Source organism: Clarias gariepinus, chromosome 1 (genome assembly GCF_024256425.1).
Source record: "Clarias gariepinus isolate MV-2021 ecotype Netherlands chromosome 1, CGAR_prim_01v2, whole genome shotgun sequence".
NCBI lineage: Eukaryota > Metazoa > Chordata > Actinopteri > Siluriformes > Clariidae > Clarias > Clarias gariepinus.
This window is the reverse complement of record NC_071100.1, coordinates 49,292,490-49,298,517: the sequence shown is the minus strand read 5'-3', so window position 1 is coordinate 49,298,517 and position 6,028 is coordinate 49,292,490.

Genomic DNA, 6,028 nt, shown 5'->3' with positions numbered 1-6,028 from the left:
CCAAAAAAGACCCTTGAGCAAAGGACCTTAACCTTCAACTGCTCAGCTCGAGGCATGGATCATAAACTACTTTGGAAAACAATGACTGCCAAAAGAGTAAATATAGATGTAAAGCTGTAAATCAAATGGTGCATTGAATCATGGGCTTTCTCTCTCTCTCTCTGCGGGGAGGTTGGAGGAGGAGAAGGAGTTTTTTTTTTCTTTCCTGCCTCTTGCAGAAAGAATCACGGGAAACCGGGCTCCGTCCGAGCATCCAGAGTCAAAACATGTATGGACATGTGATATGTGCAGACCCCCTCGTGCAAAAACAAACCGTGCAATTGGCGTCATGGTTTCCATGTGCAAATTTGAAACCTCACCCCTGGCCCAGAGGGGTGCTTGACAAACCCGTCCGTTTGCTCTTAATTGTTTATGTGTTTTAGGTACTGTTCATTCTGAGATGGTTGCCTGCATTCCTAGTCATATACATTATGATTACACCAGCGCCGTATTAAAGAAAAAAAAAGCATGATATAGATGTATGGCTTGCTTTTTTTGCAATTAGAGGAAATCCACGGTGTGTAGGAGTCCTATTTCGTACAATATGCCGTGGACATTTATAGATTGGAATACACCAATTATGCGAAAGTGCCTGTCTGACTTTCCTGCGATGAGTGCATTACACAGTTGTGTAGGTGTAGAAGCCATTACTCCCTCCCCTTGGAACTTGGAAGACATTTGGGATTCAGCCTCGGGGCAATCCGAGTTGGCTGGCAGACTTTCCAATGAGTGTGGAAGCCATTATTTCATACCCTGCGTATTCTATTTATGTAGGAAGTAGGGAGCCGTTTGGGATTTAACCGTGTTGTATTCGGGATAGCCGTCAAACGAGACTGAAATGTGTGAACTACCAGATACTGACTTGTTTTACGGGCTCATTCCATCCATTTTGTCTTTAGCTTATTCGGAGCCATGTACCCTACCTATTATAAACATGCACACTTAAAAACAGAAGCATCAATGGTACATCTTTATTACATACACTATCTTCATGTCTATGTAATTAAGTTCATGACTATACCCCAGCTAATACAAATTCCCAAATTTGAAAGATTGTACCATTCAACCGAGTTGAAAAACATAGTTTAGTAACTTCGATGTCACAGAGAGGGTACAGGAACTCTGGAGTCAAACGGAACTTAACCTTGTAGCAAAAATAACAGAAACGTCTAGCTAAGTGAGACTAATTTAAGTGGTTTTGCACATGTGTTTTGCCAGGTTTGGATTCGACAGGGACACATGTTTAACCCGGGGTTCAATAGCTTAAAGCACCGGCTAAAAAAGTACCTTACTTATATTAATTTACTAACTAATAGGCCAAGATTTTCTTTCAAGATTTTAGATTTTATTTCTTTGGGAAACTACACACTGGCTTGCTAGCAAAACTAAAAAGCTGCCTCTGTTATACTGACATGTACAAGCTAATGTTGTTAGTGGCCCGTTAAATTAGCAAGAATCTCAAAGAAAAACAGCTACCAGCTCTGTTGACCAAATCTGTTTATGTTGTTCGGTGTTTCATTGTTGAAATGTGTCAATATGAATTAGCTAAGTATCAGAAGTGATGAGGACTTTTTAAACCTAATTGTTTTGTAAGCAAGATTAGTAAAACCACCAAAGTCACTATATTAGCATGGTTAGTGAAAGCAGCAAATAGAAATAAAAGAAATAAAGCTTTTAAGTATCTTTATACACTATATGGACAAAAGTTTTGGGCCAAACCTTCAGTGACATGGTATCCAAACACATACACTTCAATATCTAGTCAGTCCCCCTTTTGCAGCTATGACAGCTTCCACTCTTCTTGGAAGGCTGTCCACAAGATTTTGGAGTGTTTCATGTGGGAATTCATGTTCATTCATTCTGTGGAGCATTTATGAGGTCAGGCACTGATGTTGGACAAGAAGGTCTGGCTCACAATCTCCGTTCCAAGTCATCCCAAAGGTGCTCGACGGGGTTGAGGTCAGGGCTCTGTGTTCGGGCCGCTCGAGTTCTTCCACACCAAACTCATTAAACCAGATCTTTATAGTCCTTGCTTTGTGCACGTCATTTTGGAATAGAAAAGGGTCTCCACCAAACTGTTGGAAGCATAGCATTGTCCAAGACGTCTTGGTATGCGGAAGCATTAAGATTGTCCTTCACTGGGGATAAAGGGCCTGATTGAAACTATTCTGAATCTATTATAGGAAGTGAAAATGGCTGAAATATTACACAACATTATCAGGCCAACAAATGCTAGTTTCATAATTAACCAATTTGTGTAAAAAGGATAATTAAAGCTCCTAAGTTTTGTTTTTGGACATTTTAAAGTATCTATCTATCTATCCATCTATCTATCTAGTGCCCCCTCTAAATAATTCTACATGCTTTGTATAAAAACATAATAAAAATCATCTGATCGTAGCGGGTATATTGGAGTATTAGGCAAATAAAACCTCAGACGATCAACATATAATTTTCGCCCCTTCCCATTGTTTATTTAACAGAAATGAAACCAAAAAGAAACAAACAAACCAAAAAACATGTGCCCCCCTGGTTCAATAGCTCGGAGGCCTACCTTTTAACAGGAATCACTTGAGGTAATCATTTCCTGTATGACTTTGTTTGTCTCTGGTCCATGTTTCTTTACAAGGGTTATTCACAGGTCTCTTAAGGTCCTGCCACAGCATTTCAATTGAGTTGAGGTCTGGACTTTGACTAGGCCATTCCAAAACCTTGATTCTTTTATTTTTCTGTTGTTCTGATGCAGATTTACTGGTGTGCTTCAGATCATTGTTCTGTTTTCTGTTGCATGACCAACCTTTGACCAAGCTTTAGCTGTCAGACTGATGGCCTCACACTTAACCACAAACACGGTGCTGGGCATTAAGACCAAACAACTTCACTTCCACGGGACATTGTTCCAGAAGCATTGTGGTTTGTTTGGATAATAGTTTTTCCGAACATCAGTCAATCTTTCATGTTCTTTGTAGACCCCTTTCAACCCAATTTTCCTAGGAAACCGTATTTGATTAGTCTGCTTCTAATTGTGCCTTCATGGACTTTAACAGTTAAGATGCACAGCCTGTAGTTTCTGAGATATAGCTGAAGGTTTTTTTTGTATTTCTTTGAGCATTGCACGGTCTGACCTTGGGGTGAAGGGCTGGGACGTCCTCTCGTGGGAAGACTGGCAACTGTCTTGAATGCTTTTCACCTGTGAATAATCCTTGAACGTTGACCTCCAAATTGTTTGCAAATGATTTTTATAACCCTTCCCTGATTGATGAGCAGCAACAGTTGCTTTTCTAAGACGACTGCTTATATCTTTCCCTCTTGGCATTGTGTTAACACACTCCTGCAAACTGCCAAATCTTCTGCTTATAAAGGGCTGCACCCCTGCTGACGATCAATTAATCAAAGGCTGATGATTAGCAGCACCTGGCTGCAACTTACCCTCTTTATTCCAGTGGAAGCAATAAGGGGGTACTTAGTATTGCCCGCATGCTTTTTCTTTCTGGCTTCATTTTTGCCAAATAAATAATGGCACAGTGAAAAATATGTACGTCAGATAATATTTATTTATTTATTTTTTACACAAAACACATAGAATTAATTAGAGACGGCATTACCCTTTATTTCATAATTAAGATGGCACATGCAAAACGGTATATGAGACTTTCCAGCACAAACGCTAGTTATATTGTTAGCAAGGTTAGCAAAATAGAAACAGAAGATTGTAATTTCAGTGTTTTTGAACATTTAACGTACATCGTAAAAGTCATAGTTTTAGGCATTTTAAAGCAAATATTTCTAAATACAACAAAACGAAAGATGTCAGGAATTTTTCATGAAACTAAATGGCGTAGACATGCTAGAATTGTTATTAGCAAAAGCGTCAAACAAAAACAGACGAAAGCTATGGCAGACAGAAGCTAGTTATGATTTTAGCTCGAGCAGGAAACAAAAACAACGTAACAAACAAAACTCCTAATTTCTGTGTTTTCGATTTATAAGTCAACCAGTCAGGGGGGATGTTTGAATTATTTAGCCTCATATGCGTATGTTCCTGCTTTTCCTGGTGAGCGACCCTACATAGTGCAATTACGCAGAAAATAAGGAGTCATTTGGGATTTGGGGGGGTTTATGAATAGCTGCCATACGATGAGCCACATTTCACACAATATACAAACCCAGAGAAACGTGATCTTCTTTCAGATGTGTGTGTGTGTGTGTGTGTGTGTGTTTCTCAAGGCTGAATGCTTTCTATATTGACCACACCAGCTACAGACACGCTGTAATGCGATCTTCCCCTCGAAAGTGTGTTTCTCAAGGCCGATATCGCACAGCAGACAGACACAATCCTCTCTCTCTCTCTCTCTCTCTCTCTCTTGTTTTACAGCAGACGTTTATACTCTGCCCTCTGGAGGAATGCGGCACCTTCAGCATCTTTAGCAAGCCTTAGACATCCTTATTTACGTTTGAGTGAGTTTCTGGGGCATCTAGGGCCAGCGCCTGAGATTTAATGAATGATCTGTCGCACACTCCGCTGCACCCCTTTCCAGTTAGCGCTAGTACTGACTCTGCGCAAAGGCCACGTCCCAAATGGACGATCTGCCGCGCTCTCGCACTGCTGGGAATTGCAAAAGACAGGGCTGCTAATACGGGGTGGTAAAACGTGTCCCTCTGTCTGAGTTCTGTCTGTAAGAAGGCGACGACCACGCTAACAACAACATGTTAGCAGGAAATCGTGTGAGCCTGGAAGCAATTTCCAGTCACTAGCGATGGGAAAGCAGCGTGAGCTGATGAAAGATTTCTTGCCTCTGGACATTTAGGCATCCAAAGAGTACGGGTAGAGTTTATTGGAGATCCTTTTTCTTTAATGAACAGGCAGGTATTTAAGTCAAACAACATGATGCAACACTTTATAGAAGTGGTACTGGTAGGACAGAGTGTTAATTCTGTGTTGATTCGGGTTCTACCTCCTGGTACGGTAGATGCAACCAGGTTTTACTAATCAAACATTCAAGCTGCTGTTCCAAAATGTTTTATTAATATGTGTTTTTAAAACACAACTACCATCAGTGCAATTAAACAGACATTAATTGCATCATAATGTTTCCCCTGGTGGGACGGTGGCTTAGTGGTTAGCACTTTCATCACACCTTCAGGGTCCGGGTTCGAGTCCCTCTTCGGGTCTGCATGTTCTCCCCGTGCTTGGTGAGTTTCCTCTGGGTTCCTCCCACACTCCAAAGACATGCAGATTAGGCTAACTGGAGCTCCCAAATTGTCCATATTGTGTGGATGTTGACCCAACACGGTTGTAAAAATGGGAATAAATAAAATGGTCACCATTGGCCTCCACGGTTCCTAGTTGAACAACAGCGGTTCCTTAATGGATGGACAGATGGATGGAATTTTTCCTTTATTTTTATATTTTTTGCCACATATTAGTTTGGAATAAAAAGTAGGTTAAAAAAAAGCATGTTCTTACAAAGTGTAAACAATCAGTGCCTTCTTTTGAAGGGTGCCAATACTTAAAAAAAAAATCTTTCTCAGTGCCTAGAGTGAATGAGGTGTTGACAAAAATCCTTGTGCAATGCAGACATCTAGTGGTGGTCCTGCTGACAAAATAATATATATAAACACACACACACACACACACACACTATTATTAATAATGCTCTCTGTCCAAGTTTGCAAAAAAAAAGTGACACATTAAAGGAAAAAAAAAAATCCTTTTCTTTCTCCCATACCCTTTAAATTCCTGAATTCCCGCTGCAGACCTTCACTGGAACAAACGGCTCATTCATCCTCTGCGGTCAGACTGGAAAGGAAAAATAAATAACCCTGCAGCCGGCCGTGTCCCAAACCGCACCATAAGGGAGGTATAGTGCAGCTGAGTTATTACTGGTCACTGTCTGAACGCTGTGAATGGTGTAGAGACAGTCATGTGACACAGGCGTGCGAGTGTGTGCAGGAAGGAGTGTAGGGCGTGATTTGGGACACGGCCAAC